This window comes from Lynx rufus, unplaced genomic scaffold, assembly GCF_022079265.1.
Source record: "Lynx rufus isolate CCGP_SWC_20201006 ecotype Redwood Valley unplaced genomic scaffold, mLynRuf1.p SCAF_17, whole genome shotgun sequence".
NCBI classification, from domain to species: Eukaryota; Metazoa; Chordata; class Mammalia; order Carnivora; family Felidae; genus Lynx; species Lynx rufus.
Window position 1 is genome coordinate 36921796 of NW_025814831.1, and position 23712 is coordinate 36945507.

At 44.1% G+C, this 23712-nt stretch overlaps 1 protein-coding gene across 1 annotated transcript in view; it reads right to left on the minus strand.

Annotated features, from left to right (window-relative positions):
• FUT8 (fucosyltransferase 8) overlaps window positions 1–23712 on the minus strand; it is a 409669-nt gene that overhangs the window by 369745 nt on the left and 16212 nt on the right. Inside the window, exons 3-4 of the mRNA XM_047079496.1 lie at window positions 9366–9453; window positions 5219–5354 (exon numbers count right to left, since the gene is read on the minus strand). The gene's annotated coding sequence lies outside the window, so the exon portion shown is untranslated. The remainder of the gene's footprint in view (window positions 1–5218; window positions 5355–9365; window positions 9454–23712) is intronic.

Genomic DNA, 23712 nt, shown 5'->3' on the forward strand with positions numbered 1-23712 from the left:
ACCTGCACTGTAGGGATGTGCGGTTTCCCAAAGATTACCCCCATCATCTTCCCAGGGCAGACCGCCTCAGAAGAGAGAGGACTGTAGTGAGGGATAGAACACCAGATAAGCTTTGGGGAAACTGAGAATGGTGGAGGTTTTTGTCTACTTCCTATCTAGGGAGGGTAGCTAACCCCGCAGATGCGCTTATGCCACAGTGAGATGGAGCCAACAGAGAAGAGGTGGTTGTACGGGTGATGGGAGAGATGAACTCAATGACGGCCTTGTTTCCTGTGGCCCCCAAGAAGTGTGGGAGAATAAATGGACCCTCTCAAACCCTGAAAAGGGCTCAGAAGTTAGCCAAGAGTGACAGCCAACAGCCCAAAGGAGTCCTGTTGTAGAGGAACAGCCATGGATAAGCTGAGCCAACCAGATGGGCCTGCAGCCACCTTAAAGGATAACTCTGGATGCCAGTGGGGAGGGATCCTATGGTCAAAGACAAAATGGGGCAGTTATTCATCTCAGGAGCTACCAGCTCAGAGCACATAGTGTTATATGGTTCTCTCTCTCAGTCCCCACCACTGGGATTTCATCTAAAGGTGAGCAAGAGAGAAAGTGTGAGTGGGAATTAATCTCCTTGGTAGTTACTGGATTAATTTTTCTGCATCAAACAGAATGGGAGTGTAAGATAAAAATTACGTTCTGTTTTAGAAAATCAAAGATACAAATGTACCCACCTGAAACTAGCTTGGAAAATTAACATATACTAATTAAGACCATCGAGTTTCCTAAAACTCAGAAAGACATCTACTCTGACTCCCTACAAAGGAACACAACAATATGAAATGGATTTAATCAGCAGATATCTTGGGGATGGCAGTATGTCAATGATAAGGAATAAGTTTTTGGTAACTTCAAACATTTTTTTAAACTAAACGTTGGAAAAGGAGAGTTGAAGCCCAGCATTATTGCAGCACTGTCTGTGGGGAGAGACACTGTGTTTGACTGGGTTGTTATTCTAGGTTCTGGGTGGTGTTCCTGCAGTCAAAAACCCAGCATTTTCTATGTTCTACTGCAGCCTGGATGCATAGCCCAAGAGCCTCCTTAACTTGCTTTGCTACAATTTGGTATTCACCAAACAATGACAAACTTGGTTTTCCAAACACCAAAAGAGAGTAGGCACAGGACTCGGATACATGGAAAGATGTGGCCTGCTCCGTAATTCACACATCAGTGTTCTGATTTAGAAATAAGTCTCTGGGGAGTTGATTAATGGAAGTGTCCTGGAGAAGGTTGCCAGATGCAGCAAATAAAAAGACAAGTATTATATGGGACTATTTATACTAAAAAATTTGTTCATGGCTTATCTAAAATTCAAATTTAACTGGGTTCCCTGTAGTTTTTCTGTCAACCCTACTACAGTCAGCCCCCTGCCAGGTGGATGGATAAAATGGACGTCCTACATGTGCAAGGCTGAGGACCAATGCTGTTTCCAAGACCACCACCGCCAACATAATGCTACCCAACAGAGCACCTACCTAAGTAACCAGTCCTAGGTTAGGCTTAGTCTCCCTCTCACCTCATAATCTTTATTCCCTCAAATCCTTCTCTTCATTGATACACAAAGTAACTAACCTCCTTAAGCTTCTCGGGTCTCTTATCACCTGTTCATTCTAAGACCAAATTTACAACGTCGACAATAAATGCATAAAATTGAAAGCCATTTCTCGGTGGCATCTAAGGAGGTAATTAACATTATCAACAACATCTATTATGTTACAAGATTATTTGCTTCCTCACAGTAACTAGTTACATATGATGTTTTATTAACTTTCAACAAAGACATTTTCTAGTTCTTGACCTGAGTCTTACTTTTTCCCTTATTTTTGCCTCAATCACAACCCTAGCCTTTACCAAATCCGTTGCACACTGGGATCCCCAGCCTTCAGGTTACCTTAAAGAAAAGGGAATTGACTATTCCCTGTAGGGCCACTTCATTTGTGCCTAGGGAAAATTGAAGCAGGAAGAGATCGCAGAAGCAGCAGAGGAGCAGATTTGGTTTATGATTCAATGAGCAAGGAAAGATCTTGGGCACCTGCCTGGCTCAGTCAGTAGAGCATGCAACTCTCAAGTTCAAGCCCTGCATTGGGCATAGAGCTTATTTAAATAAAGAAAAGAGGGGTGCCTGGCTGGCTCAGTCAGTAGATAGAGTAATTCTTGATCTCAGGGTTGGGAGTTCAAACCCCACAATGGGTATGGAGATTACTTAAAAGTAAGATCTTTGGAAGGAAAGAAAGAGAGAGAGAGAGAGAGAGAGAAAGAAAGAAAGGAAGGAAGAAAGAAAGAAGGAAAGAAAGAAGGAAAGAAAGAAAGAAAAACATCTTGCTTTTTTTTTTTTTGAGCCAGCTCTCCTTCTCCACACTAACATATCATAAGGTGCCAGTATCTTATACTTGACTATGGTTTCCTTTTGCCGTCTACTAAAGAGGTTTTTGCCCATTGAGAGACCATATAGATTCTTTATCCTCAGACCAGTTGGAGCTAAGTTCATGCTACTTGACTCAAGACACCATCAAGCTCCTCTATTCTAGACATAAAGTGCAATTTTTGCTAAGGAACTAGACTTTCTGGTGAAGTGTGATTTAGGCCATTCCTCTAGAATTCTGGTTTTAATTCATTGCCGCCATTTCTGAAGTAGTTTAGGGTGAACCTCTGAGATAAATGAGTCATCTTGGTCCTTCTATTTCTTCTGTTTCCCATTATTTTCTAACTTAAACATTTCAGGACTAAGGATTAATATATCCTCTCAGCGCTGGCAACGGGCAAGTCATTCTGTAAACTATATTGGGAAATTAATGGACTTCCATTTGGGAAGAAGTAAACAAAAGTAGATAATATATATGTCTGTTTATCTATAGACACACAGTATTGAGAGCTAAAGAATGGTGGCATAGTTCTAAGCCAGGCTTGTCATCAGGTTAAAAAAAAAAAAACAACCAGCCAACCACCAATTTGGTTTTTTTTTTTTCAAGCTGTCAGCTGAAAGCCAAGAGAAGTAAAATGTTAAATTGAACCTAAAGGAGATGTGGAGTTTTTTCGAGGTGGGGGTTTTAAGAAGCTGAGAGGATGCTGTATTTGCTCCCACATTCCCCACCAAGTCAACTTTCTTTGCGTGGAAGTGAAAGCTGCTCTCAGATTCTGGGCTCCCAGGGGAAGTTGGGAAGGTTCTCTGCCCCCCACTGCGACCATGGTCTGTCTTATGGTTTGCTTTTACAGGTATGTTTAGAAAATTTCCTTGGATTAGTCACTTGGATGGTTTGGGGGACAGAGACAGCTAGAGGCAGCCAGAGGCTTTGCAGGCTCCTTCCTTCCTCGGTGGGCACTTGACAGCAGGCGAGACCAACTTCGTTATCAACCAGCGTTTGTTCTCCCGCCGTCCAAAGTGCAAACATTTCTCCTTAGCTACTGCACATGAACATTATGAGAAGTGTCCAGCCCCCTTCTGTTTCAATGTAGCCCTCACACCACATCTGATATTTTGATAACTAACCTTAGGTCAGCACCCTACAGTTTGTAAGACACTCTCATACATATGATCTTATTTGATCCAGTTGCCCACAAGCCTTATCAAGGTAAGCGACTATCATGAGCCATCAGGAAATAGGGGAAGTGTGGAAGTTCTCCAGAACTTGCAGTCAGGAAAAGCCATCGGTATTACCTTAGGCAGAATATCAGTTTATTTGATAACTGAAAAAAACTACAAGACAGTTTGCACAGTGTGAACCCATTTATGCAAAAAAAAATATATGGGTATATCTATATATGTATAGAGATAGTTTAATTGTGTACATTCACATACACAAGCATACAGATATAGGTGTATGTGTGTACATTCAAATGTTTATGTACAATTTTATAATGGGCATTATTTTTATGTTATTTGTTACATATTTATAATATTTATATTATATTTGTTATGTTGTGTTATGTTTTTATGTTATTTGTTACATATTCATAATAGTTTATAATTAAACATAATAAGGTACATTTAAGGAAAAAGCTTATTGTGGTGATCAGCTCACAGTGCATACAAATATTGACTCATCATGTTATAGATCTGAAACTAATATAATGTTATATGTCAATTGTACCTCCATAAAAGGTAAATGGAATAATAGATAAATAATCTGGGGCAAAAAAAAAAGAAAGAAAGAAAATAGCAAATTGGTGTTAGCATTTCTTTTTCTCACCCTCAATTAAGGGAAGTAAGGTGGTTGTTGTGTCGTTAAAGGTCAGGTCGTACTCAGAAGAGCTGCCTGAGAAGGGGGATGGAGTCTAATAGGAAGATGAGGACCCCACCCCAGCAGTTTTGTACCCCCCGCCTGATACAAACTCTGTGCTTGCCGAGTGCTAGCATGAGAGCTGTGTTGTTGAAGAAAGACATCTTCTGTTCCTGAGAACAACTCAAACACATCTACATGTGGTCCAGTGCACATCTGAATCAGAGCATCAAAAGTATCAGATGTTACATATGTTTTCTCTGGCCAGCTTAGCAGACAATCATGGGGCTTGCATATGTTAGAGCTGCAATAGAAAATGATGGCAAGTCCTGTGCCAGTTTCCAGGGAAGTAATGTGATGTCGTGGGAAGAACAGGGCATTCGAATCAGGCACTTTTGCGATTGAACATCAGCATCGCCACTTACTTACATATGTGCATGGGCATGGTCTTAAGCCCTCGGGGCTTCAGTTTCCCTCTCTGTTAAATGTGACCAATAATACCTATATCACAGGATTGTTTCACAAACACATCTCAAGTTTCGCTCTCTAGACATGATGCTGAATTGCTGGTTGTCAGAGCTAGGAAGCACACACCCGGTGACCAATCAGACTTTGCCGGTATCCCACATTCACTGCATCAGATTGAATTTCCACCTCTTTGTGTACATCGTGGGGTCACTCCCGTGGTATTTGCAAATATGAATAAATTGGGTGTGTTTTCTTACAGCTAGGAAATGGCACTGTTTGTCAATACTTCCACAAACAAATGAACACACTAGAGGCTGAGGTTCTGCAAATAAACCCCACATGCCTGTGAAATGAAGGATGCTTTGAGAGACCACTAGACGAGGGAAAAAGACTCCCACGGTTGGCTCCCTTTCCTTTTCTAACGTAATCTTCATTAGAAGTCCTCCGCCCACCCCTAACCCATCAACTTCCAAAGACCAGGAGTAACATACCTGGAGAAGTAGACCCTGAAACACACGACGGGTCTTCCTAACAATCTGGGAGATTCCTTAGAAACAGGAGGCTTTTGTTGCAAGAAGATTCAATTTGCAAAAGCTGCGTAGTCTCTTCGGTCCTCCATTTCCTCAGCTGTAAAAGAAAGAATTAAGGATTACCAAATTCTGTTCCAGTTTTGGCGTGTTACGTCTAGAATCCTCTCGCTCAAGTCTTCGCTCCTGTATTCCCCTTGCTCCGTGTACATTTATGCAACCAACACCTCTTCCCTGGGTCAGTGCAACTGCCTCCAGTCTTGCTCCTCCATAACCATGCTACACGTAGCTTGCAAAATGATCTTTCCAAAATGTACATCCACCTCAAGTGTTTTGGTGGCTCTCCATTACCTCCAAAATAAATTCCAAATTCTCTGCACAACCCTCAACGACTTATCTACCTTCCCAGCAGCATATCCTGTCATGTCACTTCTCATGCAACTCTGGGCGAACAGAACTCCTTAGAGTTTCTTTCTTGCCTCTATGCTTGGCATATACGATCTCCTTTAATGGAATGTCCATCCCCATGAACACCCTACATCTGCCAAGCCAATCTTTCCTTCAAGGTTAACTCAAGTAGCACCTTCTCCAAGAGGCAATTAGACGCCTCTCCTCTGAGCCCCAGTCAGATCACAGGGAAATAACTCTGTCATAGTACTCATCACATAGCATTAGAGTTGTTGTTTTCTTAAAAAAAAAAAGGCTGCCTTTCTGCTCTGGCAAAGGATTCAGTACTCAAAGCATCACCAGTACAGATGAAACTCAAGAAAGGAGGAGGTATGCAGATAGATTCCTGTTCTCCCTGGTCCTGGTGAGGCAGGGCCAGGTTGGGGTGTAGCTAAAAACACCTAGGGCAGTGCTCCCGAGGAGAAATCCCTAGTTGCTCTTCCCAAGCTTGAGTGGGGCTTTGCTGGATGGTGGTAATGGAGGGGAATATTTTGGGGTTCAGATACTAAGCAATATGAGCTTAGGGGCTCAGTGCTTAGGGAAGTGCTTGAAATGTTCAGCCAGAGGCCTTGAGTTTCCTAGTCTCATAGGAAATTCAGGTTGGGTACAGCCAGCCCCTCCAGTTGGAGAAAGAGGGAGCTAGCCCATTGTCAGGCAACCCCAGAGAAAGCCCCTAGAGCCATTCATTGGTCAGTCCTGCTTATGACAGCATACTTCCTACCCATATCCCCCAAACCTAGCTAAGTACCCAATACATAAAAGGTACTCAATAAATATCTAGAGCTACCACTTACCGAGTGCCTATTGCATGCAAGCAACTTGACATTTTATTACTAGTTCTCACAATGACTGTGCATTGTGTCATTAGCTCCATTCTATAGATGGGGAAATTGAGGCCAAAGAAGGCTAAATGACGTGCCTGAGATCATATAAGTACTACAAGGTGGAGTTGGAATCTGAACACATATCTCTAGGATTCCAAAACCATTGTTCTTGTCCCCAGGTTGTGTAGCCTCTCTATATGAAGCACAAACACCCCAAACCCCCCCACCCACCCCCAACTCTCCTTCCCTATCTCTGTCTCTATCCCTGTCTCTCTGTCTCCAACTCTCTCTCTTGTCTATGGGTGGATACTCCTCCCTCCTTTTCCTGAAGTCCAAGCCTTACTGCCCTCCTTCTGAGATATGCTTCTCCAGTGGGGCCTCCTAACTCATCTGCATTGTCACAGGCTGGCCTGGAGTTCTTTACCTACTCCCAGTCTAATCTAATCTCTATTTTCCAAACCCCATGTGTACTTGAAAAGCAGTTGTTAGTATAAGCTCCAGGTAAAATGAAAGGTAAATTAGGAACAGGAACAACAAGGAAGCTAAGAGCCAGGAGCCAAACCTGGTTCCTTGGCAGAGCCCTTGGAGACAGAATGACCTGAGGTCAGTCAAGCCTGGACCCTGAAGCAGGAAAGGCCTCTGGCCTTTTCACTCCACAAGAGGTCCAGGGACCAACCCAGAACATGATGACTCTGGCAGAAGCAGCTGCTGTATTCCCCAGGGACTTGTAAACCCTAACAATCACCATCTCTCTCCCCCTCCTCCTCATGAAAAGCATTTATTAAATAGCCTAATTATTAAACAAAGCAGGTGGAAAAGAAAGGTGGGAAATTGGAAGGTTGAATTGAGCTTTTGAAAAAGCCAGAAAAATGACTCAGTGTGAGCAACACCTCATTTGGAGAACAAAGTGGATGCTCCTGATCCAGCCAGGTGCATTGTTAAACCTGTAGGAGAGAGATACGGCAACAGACCATTTTTTTTCCCTCTCTCAGTCCTAAATGCTGTGAGCTCAGAGCTGAACTGGCAAGCTTCTAGAATAAATTCAGAGGATTTATTCTCTCAACAAGGGCCAGAAAATGGACAGAATCACAGGAAAGAAAAATACATAATATCCGTTCAAATCAATGTTTAGAATATGGGAAGACATTTTATTATCGAATTAACTAGATCATAAGCTCCTTGAGGTAAGAAATTGTGCTCTGTTTATTTTTGAATTCTAAGATGGAGTCCAGTGCCTGGCATATAGTGGATATGCTCAAATGTTCACTGGAAGAAAATCGAAGGCAGGAGCTGAGTCTTAGACAATTTTGTCTTCCCCTCAGTGCCCAGCTCTAAGTGAATGAATGATGGGGGCATTAATCAATGAGAAATGCAGAGTTTTAGATTTGCCTTTGAAGGAAAACCTGTGCCTTTGCAAGCAATGGTATAATTTCCCTAATTATGCAAGAAGTCTGTGTTCACGTCCTAACATCATCTTGATTTTACCCTCTGAGAAGACAGAACTTTTGCTAAATGAATCTGGCTGCTAAAAAGAGTCAGTTCTGGTGGCTTTTCTCCCTCCTCATGATGAGTCAAACAATCCTGAACATCGAGAGCCATCAAGGCATTTCTTTTGTTCTTGCCTGGGCTCAGGTCAGGCACCTGGGATTCCTGTGAGAACTGGTTTAATTTGCCTCCAGCTTTTTTAGTCCCTCCCTACTCTCTGTCCTCTCCTCCTTGTTCTTTGTCTTGCCCCTGCTGAGTTTTGACTCTCTTCCTTCAGCAGCTCCAGCTTCTGCCAATCCAGTAAATCTCCACTCTCTCCATTTAGCACATTTGCAGATACTCACGTCTGGATCATATGAATAGCCAAGAAAGGACACAGAGTGTGTGTGTGTGGGAAACTGAGGCAGGAACAGGTAGAGGCAAGAACTTTTCTCCATGAATGTCCTAAGTAGAGGGTGGTGGGACATGGGGGGGCTTTCTTTCCCATTCACATATTGAGACAGGTGCAAGTCCCTAATGGGCTTCACTTGGAAGACAAGGTGTGCTCCAATATAATACTTCCCCTCACAAATACATAGACCTCCCTATTTCTTAGCAGAGGGACAGAAACTTAGAGAAGTTAGGAGACCACCCCCTCCAAGCTCAGCAAGGTACTGTTCCAACAGGATCCCCTCTCGGGACCTCTCCATCTTGGCATTTATCATACCGGGATACAGTTATTTGCTCATATATCATTTTCTACTCTATGTTCTGTGTGCTCCCTGAGGGCAGAAGCTGTGTCTTTCATTTTTGTAATTTTCAAGGATAAAGTCCTCAATAAATGTTTGCTGAATTAATGGCTTGCCCAAGGTCATCCAACTAATAGGTGGCTGAGCTGTGAACAGAACCAAATTCTCTGTCCCTCCAAATCCTATATCCTTGCTGTCTTACTAGGACACTTTCTGGAAGAAAATGCCAATTAAGCATTGGCAGGTTTATGAACTTTATGGAGAGATTTTAACTTTTATTTTCCTTTCTTCTTGATATTGTTGGGAACTGCAGACGGGTACTCAGAGCTGAGCCAGGGTAAGGTCTATGTTCCTGTTCCTGAAATAGCTGAATTCATCACCTCTTCAGAGGGGGAAGCTTTGTCATGGAAGTGAAGGCTGCAAATCTCCACACATGGCTTTCAAGCTCCCTCTCCTACCCTCCTGCCAGGTGTGAACAACCACTTTGAAGTAATTTGAGGACGACCCAGAGGAAATGTCAAAGTCTTTGATCTGTGGTTCTTAAAACATTGGAGAGTTTTCTGATCTTGCTGGTTCTGAACGACTAGGCTGAAAATCTGGTGGGAAAAGTTTTGTTTCTTCTCTTACCTGGTCACATGTGCTGATCACGGAGGGCCTTTCTGGTCACCCACAAGGGAGATGCCAGTATTTCACTTTGATGAGATGAAGAAGGCCACTGTGAAGAGAGAGGTACCCAGGCTGCTGAGGGTGGAAGGGATTTCCTGGTTTTCTATGTACATTCTTCTTTTTCACAGAGTGGGTATCAGGTTTCAGGGAAAGGAGATACAGTCTTTTTTTCAGAAGAATGTTTTCTAACTCCAGTGGCATAGCCATTTAGTACAAGACTCATGTACCTGGAAACCACAGTTAAAATCCCCAGGAGGGAGAGGTGTGCCTGGGTGGCTCAGTTGGTTAGGCATCTGACTCTTGATTTTGGTTCAGGTCATGATCTCAGTCAGGATTTTGGGATCAAGTCTCAAGTCGGGCTCTGCGCTGGGCATGGGGCTGACTTAGGATTCTCTCTCTCCCTCTTTTCCTGTACGGCGTGTACTCTTTCTCTCAAAAAAAAAAAAAAAAAAGAAAGAAAGAAAGAAAGAAAGAAAGAATAAAATTCTCAGGTTGAAGAAAGAGCCACCACCCTGTGCATTTGTCAATAAACACTTCACTTCTGTTCAGGATGCACATGAAAAAAAAACAATTTACTATGTATTCGTGCTTTTAACTTTTTTGAAGCATATCCACATGTATTCTGAAGCTCTGTGTTGTCCCCTTTCTCATTGCACCAACTCTAGAAACCCCTCTAAAGCATAAATATTTAGCTTCTGAAGCTTTGGAAATGGCATGGATGTTTCTAGAAAAAAGTAACTAAGTTTCCTCCAATGTCAAAAATTCATGAGAGGTGACACTTAGATCAGTGAATTTAGTATATTAGTTGGCAAAGTATTTATTGGCCAATTTAGGCAGTATCTATTCTGCTACACAGAAGGCATTTGATAAAAATGGTTGAGTGACTGAATTAAAACGTGTTGTTTGATCCTACCTATACACCCTTTTTCAGTGTCTTCATCTTTATTCTTGTTTCCTCATGAATGAATTTCCTGATTTTTTTTCCCTCCTTGTTTCCTTTCATTTGGAAAGTATTCTATCGGCTTGTTGTAAAACAGAAAAAAAGGGAAAATGTCCAAAATAAAAAATTAAAACCCATCCTTTCATCTACTCTGCTCTCTTTAGAGGTAAACACTGTAATCAATGTGATCTTTGTTTTTATTACAAAAGTGGGAGCATACAATATATATTTATTTGCTCCTCGGTTTGTCATATTCTTTTTAATGGCCTCTTTGTATTTGTCAGCATGCATAGCAGACGCTGTCAATGCTCTTCTCATATCCCCTCAGAAACTTTTATCACTTACACGTAGAGCAGTCTGACTTCCCTTGGCCAGTGTGTCCAAGTTTGTCCTATAGCTCCTTCCAGCCACTAAAACCAATTTTCCCTTGGGCAGTTGGCTGTAAGTACTTGGAAATTAACATCCCTGTGGGAAACAGGCTTTCACAATGCCTAAAAGTTGTAGGAGTACAAATACCCCAGTTCCTTGGCCCCTTGGCTAGGATATTTCTGAGGCATGTGCTTTGCACTGATTGTTCAGTTTCTCTGAAAGATTAAACTCTAGCAGCTCCCCATGATGGTTGGCTTAGTAACACACATTTATTGGCTCTCTGCGTTTCCCTGCACCACTTCTGCTTTTCTCTACTCACACTTCCCAAACATCTTGACCTTGAATCCTAGTCACAAGATCTGCTTCCAGAGGAACATAAGCTAAGATAGCATGCGTATGCTCTTGTTTATTTAATCTTTTTCGTATTAATGACCATTTAAGTTGTTTGTGATTTTCAATAAAAATAACACTACAATGGAATTTTTTTTATTAAAAAAAATTTTTTTTTACGGTTTATTTTTTATTTTTGAGACAGAGACAGAGCATGAACAGGGGAGGGGCAGAGAGAGAGAGGGAGACACAGAATCTGAAACAGGCTCCAGGCTCCGAGCTGTCAGCACAGAGCCCGACATGGGGCTCAAACCCACGGACCGCGAGACCATGACCTGAGCCAAAGTCAGATGCTTAACCAACTGAGCCACCCAGGCACCCCTACAATGGAATTTTTTTTAATGTTCTTCTTTAATTTATTTTTGAGAGAGTGCAAGTGGGGGAGGGGCAGAAAGGGAGACACAGAATCTGAAGCAGGCTCTGTGCTGACAGCAGAGAGCCCAATGTGGGGCTTGAACTCATGAACCATGAAATCATAACCTGAGCCGAAGTCAACACTTAAATGACCAAGCCACCCAGATGCCCCAATACTGCAATGGAATTTTTATCCATGTGGCTTCAGCATGTACACATATTCCTGAATTATAATTGCTAGGTTAAAAGGAATCACACATTTGGTATTTAAGAGATACTGCTAAACTGGCCCCCCAAAGTGGCTTTATTAATAATATCCTTCGGGAGCCTGGGTGGCTAAGTAGGCTAAGGGTCCCACTCTGGCTCAGGTCATGATCCCACAGTTCATGAGTTCAAGCCCTGCATCCGGCTCTCTGCTGTCAGCACAGAGCTTGCTTTGGATCCTCTCTCCATCTCTCTCCACCCCTCCCCCCTCAAAAATAAATAAATAAACAAAAATAATAATATCCTTAACAACAATTTGCTGGCATGCACTTTACCTCACCTCTTGCCAAACTGAATATTATAAATATTTTAATTTTTTCTGATCAGTTAGACACAAATAGATGTATATTTTAATCTGTATTTTTTAGATTAATTAGGACAAACATTGCAGCATTTCAAGTAGTTATCAGTTGATGGGAAAAAACATACACAAAACACACACCCCTGATGCAGAATACATTACAGTCTGGATTTCATTAACCAATGATGTAAAATATTATCAGTGGTGGTGTGGCCACATCGAGCAAAGGTCCCAGCACTTCCTTGGCCCTCAGGCCTCCAAGTGGGGCACACTATGCCTACAAAGGGAGTCACGCCAGATGTGGAAAACTTCAAGTCTTACTCTGCCTTAACCTTACCATCTCAGGGTTTTTGTCACCTTATACACACAAGTCATATTTCTGTCTAAAAGAAAGCATACAAGGGGCGCCTGGGTGGCTCAGTCTGTTGAGCGTCCGACTTCAGCTCAGGTCATGATCTCGCATTCTGTGAGTTTGAGCCCCGCATCGGGCTCTGTGCTGATGGCTCAGAGCCTGGAGCCTGCTTTGGATTCTGTGTCTTGCTGGCTCTCTGCCCCTCCCCCATTCATGGTCTCTCTCTTTCTCTCTCTCTCTCTCTCTCTCTGTCAAAAATAAATAAACATTAAAAAAAAGTTAAAAGAAGGCATACCAACCTTGGGCTTTCTTGGTTTTTCAATAAACTTAACACGGCCAGGTCTACCTGGACAATAGCTCTGCCTACACCTTTCTAGCTCTCTAAGAAGGTCCATTTCTCTGAAGACCATCCATTGCCTATGATTTAATACTCTTGTCTGCATGGTTCTGCAACTGAGTGTGGTCTGAAAACCACAATTAAAATCTGTTTCCCTAAAACCATCTGTTCATATGCTCAATGATGTTTTGTATCTCTTATGTGATTGGCTAGTTCATATCTTTTGGCTAGTTCATATCTTGTGTCTGCTTCTCTATTGACTTATTTGTGTGTTTTTTTGTATTTATATGTTGAAATTTTTTTTTGTGTATTGTGGATATCAACCCTTTGCTTGTTATATATGTCACATTCTCTCTTAATCAGTTGATTTTCATTTACTTTTTACAGTGTTCTTTTTTTTTTGAAATTTGAACACTTATTAGACACTTAGTGACATTAAGGACTTGTTAACCACTTTTTTAGGTGTGAAAAGTTTTGTGATTATGTTTTAAAGAGCCCTTTCTTGGAGAGAGGCATTCTGAAATACAGAACAAATAACTCAATGCCAGAGATTTGCTTCAAAATAACACAGGAGGGGGCAGGTGAGTTGTGGGTAATTGGTGGTCAGAGCTGCGTAATGGGTACACAGGGTGCCTGTACTATTCTGTGGACCACGACCCTATGTTTGAAATTCTTCCTAATTCAGAACCATAGAAAGGGACCAGGCAAGGTCTCATGTCGTACTCCCACTTCCAGTCCAGCCCCAGACTTCTCCCCCTGGGCCAAGCCCACAATTTGAGGAGCACTCATGTCTGTGTCTCTGCTTGCCACAACAACAGTGGCAGGAGAGGTCCCAGGAGAGAGAATTGCTTTAATGGGCGTCCCGCCAGCAGTTTTGTGCTCCTCAATGGCTCAGCGACTTGCTGCCTTTGTGCAAGCAGTGAAGGATGACCTGGACGCTGGCCGGCATGCTCAAGCGCCGGGTCCAGCAGTGTCTGTGCTTGTGTTGTGTTTGATGTTGTTCAGCTGGTACTTGTTCCCATGTGCCTTTCCCGGTTCTGCTGTATGGTGGGTTGTCCCCAGGTGTGGGGGAGCCCCAGCCAGGCCGGGGGGCTAGAGCCACCTGTCGGGGCCCAGCTGGAGACCTAGAGATCCGACCAACTATTTACAGTGTTGAGTTTTTAAAATGTTTTTATTTATTTATTTCTTTTTGAGAGAGAGAGAGAGAGAGAGAGAGAGAGAGCATGAGTAGGGGAGGGGCAGAGAGAGAGGGAGACACAGAATTTGAAGCAGGCTCCAGCCTCCGAGCTGTTAGCACAGAGCCTGATGGCGGGTTCGAACCCACCAACCATGAGATCATGACCTGAGCTGAAGTCAGACGCTTAACCATCTGAGCCCCCCAGGCACCCCTATATAGTGCTTTTCAATTTGTATATAGTCAGATCTGTAGAGCTGTCCATTTATGATTTTGGGTTCTGTGTCTTGCTTAGGAAGGTTATTCATTCCTACCCAAAAATCATGAAAAATATTCTCCTTTTCTTCTAGCACTTTTTATCATTTTGGGGTTTTTGTTATTATTGGTTTTGTTTATATTTAGATACTAATCCATCTAGAAATTCTTTTTGTGGATGATATGAAGAGGACATCTACCTAGAGAATTTTATAATTTTTGTTGCTACTATAAGTGAGATATTTTCACCAGTGCATTTTTCTTTTCTTTTTTAAAAGTTTTTAATGTTTATTATTTATTCTTGAGAGAATTAGAGAGACAGAGCATGAGTGGGGGAAGGGCAGAGAGAGAGGGAGACACAGAATCCAAAGCAGGCTCCAGGCTCTGAGCTGTCAGCACAGAACCTGACGTGGGGCTTGAACTCATGAGGTGTGAGATCATGAGCCACCCAGGCACCCCTCCCCCACTGCATTTTCTGAGTTGTTATTGCTAGTATATAGAGCACATGCTTACTTTGAAGATTCAATTTCATCCTCTCCCACTGCCTCATGTCAATAGGAACTAGATCTTTGTGTTGAAGGAAGATCCTCTCATACTGGTCAGCATGCCAGCCAGATAGCTATTAAGGTGTCTCTTTTGGCTTTTGTTTCTTCATCTGTTAAATGGGGAACTTGGACCGAACAGTCTTTGTAGTCCCTTCCTGCATTAGTAATACCAAGGTTTTAAATAATTTCTTTTTTCTGACCAAAGAGTAGTTCAATTTTAGGAGAGAAAACTGAATCCTGTAGCTCTTCACCTTTGAAAATGATACCGAGGGTGGTAAAGATTAGCATCCCCTGGTCTTGGATTCAATACCTTGGCTATATTTAGCTAGATCCGGCACCTTTGGGAACAGGACACTTGCAATACTGAGCTAAGAGTGGGGTAAGGCACCCATTCTGCATTTACCTGCTGACTTTCTGTGAAATACTTTGCTTCTTTCCAAAGAAGGGGCAGAAATGGTCTCCTGCTGTTAGGAAACTCTTTTTCTAGAGACCTGGCATTATAGAGTTTGCTAAGCCTGATCTGGAGGCCATCCACCCATGACCAAGGGGTTCAGTATGTAAGTGTGTGAGCCCATCTACCTAGTGCTGTCTCCCAAGTGGTTCCAACAGTAAACGCATGGGAAAGTTTGACGTGTAGCTATCTAGGAGAAGCACAAATATTCACTGGGGGCCAGATAACCTACAGTTTCTACCAAACTTCTGGGTCAGCCTTGATTTGTATTATATTGCTACCATTTGCTTTAAAATTTCAGCATCGTTAAGATATATGTCATCTACACTGGAGGGACAGTTAATTAACATTTGGAGTCCCCACAAGGAAATTCACTCTTCAGAGATGAATAGATGATGAAGGAAGGATTCCAAACAGAACTCTAAGCAAAACAGACTCTAACAAGAGAAGGGTTCCAACTTCATATATTCCAACTTTGAATATATATATTCAAAGATATATATAGGTATATATCTTTACGTATATTAACACCAGAGGGCTTTCTTAATTAGCATGGCAAATGTTAGATATTAGTTTCCGCTGGCAAAATAAGTTGCGTTCAAGGTGGATGCGTATGCACATGCACCTTGGCCCAAACAGCTCAGTATCTTCCATGCTTCAGGCTGGCCCAAACCAAGATCCAGTCTGCTCCAGTTTAAGCCACCCTACAAATGTTCAGTAACTCGATCCCAGCTAGAAGGCTGGTTTAATCCTGCCAAGTTCTAATGGCAGGTCTAATAGTTACGGTAATTTGGAAGCAGTGATGAGCATAAAACATATTTCAAGATAACAGCCACAACAGTAAAGTGATGTGAAATATCTATGACTTCTATTGGTGACAAGGACACAAGATCTGCTAATACTACAGTTTATTGCCTACATCATTGTTGAAGAAAATGCTAACTCATTTAGAAGTTAGGAAAAATAAAGTTTGTTTTTTTTCATTCAAAAACATAAAGTAGAGTCTTTGAATTCTCTAAACTGACCTTTGGCGGGGGGGGGGGGGGGAGGCACAGACTTAGGATAAAAACTCCTGCGCCTAGCCTAGTAAATGTTTGATTCTAGAGAACGCTTTCCAAAAGGCCTTATTGCTAACAGTGCCCCTCATGAGAATGCCAGTGTCCTGGCCAACAGAGTCTCTCTCTCCTGGAGATACCAGAACCGGTGGTGGCGTTAAACCCCACACAGAATCTCCTTGATTCTGTGTTGCTTGTTCCCAGGGTACCCACAAAGCCCTTGCAAGCACAGGTCCCTCATCTACGATGAGCTGTACAAAAACACAGGCAAGCTTCGATGGGGCATCAGCCTGGATGAGAAAGTTGTCCTTTCTCAACAAATCCAATTTTTCCTAAAGAAGCGTAACAGAGACTTTTATCAGACTCCAACATGAAAACATTCATTCACTTTACCACCCAGAGCACTTTTCCCTTCCAACTACTGTATCTCTACATTTGCATAATTAAACGGGCCATTTCATTGGTTTTCCCAGAATTAAGTAACCATCTGCCCTAAAGCTGTATCCAAGTCTTGCTTCTTGCAAAGCCCAAGGCTCTCTTATGGACTCTTTTTTTTTTCTTCAAGTTTATTATTTATTTATTTTGAGAGAGAGAGAAAGCACAAGTTGGCGAGTAGCAGAGAGAGGGAGAGAGAGAGAATCCCAAGCAGGCTCCAGGCTGTCAGTGCAGAGTCCAATGTGGGGCTCAAACTCATGAACCATGAGGTCATGATCTGAGCCGAAGTCAAACGCTTTACCGACTGAGCCACCTAGGCATCCCTGGGCTCTTTGAAATCTGAGTTTACTATTGACTTGCCCTGTGTCTTCTATTCCCTTCACAAAGATTTCAAAAGTCTTCGGGCCAAAACTTAGTCCCCGCTCAAGCATCCCAAGTAGTCTGTGAAGCACGTAGGCATGCCTTGTGAGGACGGAGCTGAGAGTTCTCCTTCCCCTGTGTCACTGATGGCCATTGCCCCCACACCACCAAGTACCCTGATGCTGGTTTCACAGAAAAGGGAGCTGATCAGCAGGAAATTGCCACCTGTGGGGTATCACCTGGCCAGGGTACTAGTGGAGCATAGGACTGAACAATAAGACAGCAGAAGGAAGGCTTCCTCCACTTCTGCCTCCTTGTCCTCTCTTGTTCCCAGGCAAGGAGGGAGTCTGGTACCCCAAGGGAGCGTGTTCTGGGCCACTTAGAAGGCAAGCAAGTACAGAATCAATCTAAATGCATGTGCTGTTCTCTGCGTGGGACAGGCTGCCCTGGGTGTGAGGGACTGGTAGGAGAAAGTTGTATAGAGGCTGTGGGCAAGGACCTAGGTGGGATCTTGGCTTTCACAGCCCCCTGGAGGCACACTGGTGGGCAGTGGTTCTGGCATCAGGAGGGGCAAGAAACCAAGCCTGCCCCTCCCTGGGCGCCTCTGCATTCAGCCAGTACAGACTCTGTGCACAGGCTCACTGCTACCCTGGGCATTCTTACTTTGGCTGGGGGTAGAATTTATCATCACGTGGTCTTATCACCTAAATGGGCATGAAAAGAGAATAGGGAGGGAAAACTCTTTGCAAGAAAATGTCCTTTCTTTCCCAGATTCGTGGGCTCCTTACCCTTCCCAACATCTGACTTGATCCCCCAATTTCTCCAGATTTATGACCTTTCTTCTAAGTGATCCCTCCAGAGTCCCCACCATGGTGCTCCCTCCAGAGGTACTGCCTTGAGGGAAGCATTATGGTGTTAGCTCCCCCACCCCAGGTTACCGAGGAGCCATAATTAACCTCTACTGAAACAAAAGATTCCATCTATAGAACCTCATTTGTTTCCTTCTCTGCAGCTGGCTGGGCTGGTGGCTGGGACCCTTTCTCAGTCACGTTTTTCTTAAACCTTTCTTTTACATCCAGGAAATGACTAGTTGGTTATAGTTAAAGTGTATGTTAGGGCCATTCCAGGAACCAGCTGACTCCTTGTATTTCCTGCTTTTTTGTTCCATTAAAATACCAGAAGGGTAGAAGGGTGGTTTCACTTAGGCACTCCCTTTCTGGGGCTTGAAGACAACCCAGAGGCTCTTTCTAGCCTCCCTCTGAGCTGTGAGCTTTGTAAACACCAGCCATGGCTGCCTCACACTCATCACCCTCCACTGTGTCAGGAAGCTTCGGGCAAACACCTAAGGCTCTAGTGACAGCTAGACATCCCGCACTACCTGACCACCTCCAGTCCCCAAGCCCCCACCACCAAAGTATTCATCTTGGAGCTTGGAGTCAGAGGAGCCCTGGCTGTCTGCCTTCCTAGCTGTGTGATCATGGACGAGTTAGTTAAACTCTCTGAGCCTCAGAAGAGGGATCATGATAATGATAATACCAACTTGCAGAGATTAAACCAAGTGGGTTTTGTAAACAGTGCTAAATAGGCTCTAAAAGCCTATTCAAAATTTAGCCACATCGTTTCTCAGAAGTTGGGCTGAAAAGGAGCTTTAGCCCAGAATGGAAGCATCGGCAGTGGCACGGAACAAGGACCCTCTGGAGAAGGAGCCCTGATGAGATAAGACTAAAGCCCTGACACATCAAGGAAACTCAGTGCTTGACACAGAGTAGGCGGTCAGCAAACAGGCGTCAGTTTCCCGATGGTTCTGGGTGTCTGCGTGAGCACAGGCCAAGGGGCTTCAGAAAGCATGTGAAACACCTACACCTGCCTTATAGATCATCAGAATTGACAGCATCGCCCACAGCCCCCAAAGTTGTGGTTGCCCAGGAATGGCAGTAGAGAAAAACACCCCGGTTTCAGTCTGACTGAACCCCATGCCGGGCCCCTCCCACCCTATGCCATTTTGCCCTCTCTCTAGCCCTGTCCCACGGACGCGGTGACCGGCCAGTCTGTCCACAAAGGGTTAATCTGCAGGCTGGCATCCAGGCGACTGCTTAACTGGAGCCCAGACTTCTATTTACCGGCACATAATTCTTTGCTTTGACAATCGTGTCTGAGTGTTTTAACACCTGGCTGGCCCCGACGGAGTTTGTTTGACCATGTTTTGAAAAGTGACTTCAGCGCTGGCGGTGGTAATTGGCACGGCACCATGGGCTGGCGACGTGGCAGCGTGACAAACTGGAGCAATCCGAACTCCACAGCTGATTTCTTTTCTGTGGCTTCCTGCTGCTGCTGCTGCGTGTCCATAGGGCAGTCCAGGAAGAACACTGGGCCCGGGCCCTTCCGTCCGATGGGTCTGTGTGAGGTGTGGGGGCGGTGTTTTTCTCTTAGACATCCTTCTACAAATAGCCAGGTATTTTCCAGTGGCTCACGGTGGAAAGGCTCTGATGCAATGGTCCGGCCTGTGACATTCCTCCGGGTTCTGTGGGTACCAGGTTAACCTGAGACAAACCTTGAGAGGAATGTGGGCACAAAGACCACCCGCATGTGACAAGCAGAGGCTGTTCACGCACAGCTTGCTGGGGCAATGAGGTCAGCCGCCATCACTTGCTTTTGGCAGAGGCTCAAAGACAGGTGGAGCAGTGGAAAAGCTACACGGTGGAAAACAGAGAAGGCTTCAGATATGCTCTGACTGGAGGCTGCCGGCGTGGGGGAGCTGGCAGCAGCCTAAGCAGAAGTGGGGCACATTGTGTGATTGGTTCAGAGAGTCCGTTTGGCTTTCTCTGGTTGGTCCTGAGTTGGAAGCTTAGGCAAAATTTAGGGAAGTTGATGATTCCGGGCCGATTACTACAGAGGTTGTGCTTTGGCTTCCTGGGCTGGTTGCCATAGAGGTTGGGGGTCAGAGTTCAATTTTTACATATGGTCTGGCCATCGTTCATTTACTCCGTCAGTCTCTCAAGAATTTGAGGATCCTTGTTAGTCTGGATTACCTCATTTTATTCGGGGACGGTTAACGTGCTGCTCAGTAAAAGTGGATGCACAAGCAAAACGAGGCTGGAAACACCCAGAACACCCAATTTTGTGCCGTTCAGAAAATTAATTCTGTGCGTAAATAATTGTGCGTAAATTTTAAAAGGTTGTTTCTGAAGAGATTCCAGTGACATTGGAAGTGTTTACAAATGTGAGGCCGACACTGCCTCAGACCTGTGCCATGTCACACACCCCACAGGCTGTGGGGCTCGACCCCTTTCCTTAAATTCGACAAAGACTCCCTCACCCAAGGCATGGAGGGATTTACATCCGGTTAAGAGGACTCTAAAATGAATATCGTTTCTCTGAGTGTCTTGGTCACCAGGCTTCTTCCGTGGTTCCAGCTCTGATCCCCCGCCATGCTCACCGGCCTCCTCTTCTTTCTCTTCTGCCCTCTTCCTTCGCCCACCCTCAAAGGAAAACACAGGTTCTTCCTATTATCTTCTGCACCCAATTCACCTCTCTCTAGTCCCTCCCTGCAAAAGCCACTCTCCCTTAACGTGTGCAAAAGCTCTATCAAAACTCTAAAATTACCCCTTGTGAAGGTACATTCGCTCTGAGACAAAGCTTTTTTCCTCCAGGGGCCCTGTCTGCTGAGTAGGGGAGAGAGTGGGTGTGGGCAGGTGGTTTTTTCCAGTAACACGGGGTTGTTTGAAGATTAGAGATAGTGTACTGAAAAGTTCCTAGCAGGGGCCATAGCACTGTGATTGCCCTTGCTTTATCAAACAACCCCAAAGAGGGCCTCCTCCAGGTCCTCTGAGTGCTTAGCAATGGCAGGTCACAGAGGCCGGCTCTGCAGATAACTCCTTTTTTACTGGTTTTGGTGCAATTCCGCCCATCTGTTCTCAAAGGCTAGGGCTTTTTATCTTTGCATTTAACAATTTTCTCAATCAGTGTCCCCCCCCCTTCTAATGTTCATCCAAGAGGTTCTTATATTGTCATCTCAGCCCTAATTGCCTGTTGATCGGTTCTGAAGGTTCCAAGAAAGTTACGCTTTTAACTTAAAAGTTATTTTTTTCTCTATTTCTATCTAATAGAATAGTCTAATAGATATTTCTATCTATTTTTTTCTCTTTAAAAGTGCTGAAAATCCGGGCTGGGGATCACCATCTTGATGCTGGGGCTCAGACATGTCCAGGCTTGTCTAGAGAACCAGTAGGGAGGCCTGTCAGGAACCTATATGTACGAGGGACCAAGGGGCCAGCAAAGAAGGTCACTTTCTAAGGGAGACACTGGCAAACACAAGCTGCCGCTGATGATAATGCCCTTGACTTCTGGGGGAAGCAGTGGTTTTGAGTAGCAGCTGGTGCATGCCTCCCAGATTGTTCCCATCCAGCATCCTGTGGATGTGGCTAAATCCTAAAGAGAGGGCTGGGGTGGTGTAGAGCCAAAGTAGGCGGAGTCACACGAAATTTCCTTAAGATATTGGGGGTACACAAACAGCACTCTGGGGACAAATGGGAATGAATGTAGATAGGGGATAGTCCTCAATTTGCAGAGTCATTTGGGACCGGGGTAATAGGAGCAACTTCAGCAGGTGGGTTCTCATCCTAGGAAGCAAGAGCCCAGTGAGGTGGCCTAGCGCAGAGGCACAAGGCAATCTTAATGGGCGACCATGGTGCCTCTGGTGAACACCTAAAGCTGCAGGGAACGGCAGCAGTGGCAGCTGAGCTCAGTGCTGTTAACTCAGCATTGACATCATTGGCTTCAAGTAGGAGGCAGTGCCATTAGCTCAGATGCTCTGTTCTTCTTAGCACAGTGGACCTTCCTATCCAGAAGGACTTGGGGTTTTAAATGGCTGAGTGCCAGGTTCTCTACTCAAGTACTAGGGTGTGGAAGTTTGTCCATTTAAGTCCTTTAACTTCTTAAGAACCATGGTTGTTCTTGTTTTTGTTTTTGTTTTTTATACCACTGAAAGCAATCCATATTTTTAAGGAACAGTAAAACACTCTTTCTTCCTGCGGGAGCTGGATCTCAGCAGAAAGTCTTGCCCCTAGTTTTCCAAACGCCACTCTCACTCATTCTATTACACCCTGACTCACCAGATTTCCTTCTGTTTTGACAGTCTGTCCAGTTCATGGCCCCGTCTCCATGAAATATATAGTCTGCTTAAAATATTAATGTTTCCCTTTTCTAGAATTTTATTGCGCTTACAACTTACACTGACACTTAATAATAATGAGGCCTTGTTTTGGGGACCTCTTTTAGACTTCCACAAAACCCAGTGCAGCACTAGGCCTCAAGTAGATGGCCTATAAATATTTACTGAATTAACTTTCTAGGCAATGTATTTAAGCTCAGCCTTGCCACATCCATGACCCTTTCTTCCCAGAGCAGGTCTGTGGCTAAAGACAGTTGGATGGAAACACTACTGTGCTCTGGCCTGGATGAATTAGGGCACTTTTCTCCATGCTCATTAAGAAGGTAGATATGTGACGGGGCGCCTGGGTGGCGCAGTCGGTTAAGCGTCCGACTTCAGCCAGGTCACGATCTCGCGGTCCGTGAGTTCGAGCCCCGCGTCGGGCTCTGGGCTGATGGCTCAGAGCCTGGAGCCTGTTTCCGATTCTGTGTCTCCCTCTCTCTCTCTGCCCCTCGCCCGTTCATGCTCTGTCTCTCTCTGTCCCAAAAATAAATAAACGTTGAAAAAAAATTTAAAAAAAAAAAAAAAAAAAAAAAAAAAAAAAAGAAGGTAGATATGTGTGTTGTAGGTTAGAGAACTGGGAAGGGGTAAGAGAATCAGGGAGTTGACACAACTTTTATTTCCACTTCCTTATACACTGCTTAATAAACATAGTTAAGTTCTTATCAGACATTTGGTATACGTCCTGTCTCTACCGGTAAGCCATAAAGTTCTCTAAAGACAGGGACCATGTTTTCTACAGATCCTTTATTTCAAGCAAGGCCCAGTGAAAAGACCTTGTATTTGTGTAATTATTTTAAATAATTACACAACTTTAATTGTTCAATTAAATTACACAACTTGAGGTACTTTCTAATTTATTGTCTCATGGGCTCTTTATAATAACCAAAGCTCCAAATACTTGGTTCAGGACTCAAGTTCAGAAAGAGGTTTGCAAATGCCTCTTAGGGTTCCTTTTGTGTTTCTATGTCCCCAGCAACCATTTTTCTCACTTGAAATTTCGTTCCAGGCACATTTCAGTGCCCACTGCTAAGAGTGGCACCTTACAAGTGCTACTAATCTTGGCCGGTGTTGTTTACAAGAGGAGAGGCAGCTTCCTGTTTCCTTAGCCACAGTGGCTAGGCAAATGCACAGTTGTTTACCCTCTTAAACTCCCCCTTGGCACAAGCAGAAAATGATCACAGACTTAGAACTAGTTATCCAGGGCATCACTTTAAGTCCCCAGACACAAGAATCTAAGGGCTCATACTTGCTCCAGTTGGTTGGAGCTGGGACCTCAGCCCTGGAACCAAACAAATCACCCAGCTTATCAGGAAGCCATCACCTTTTGCTGAGAGGTGGGGTGGGGGAAGCTCAGAGGTAATTCAGCCTTCCTGGGCTCAGAAGGTCAGAACCAAACTGGTCGAAGGCCAGAGAAGGAGAAGGGAGATCTCTCCTGACCAAAGTCTTCCCCTTCCTTGAGTTCTGTGAGGAAGCTCCAGGCTGCTTTTCCTCTATCTTTTCCAACCAGTCCTCCC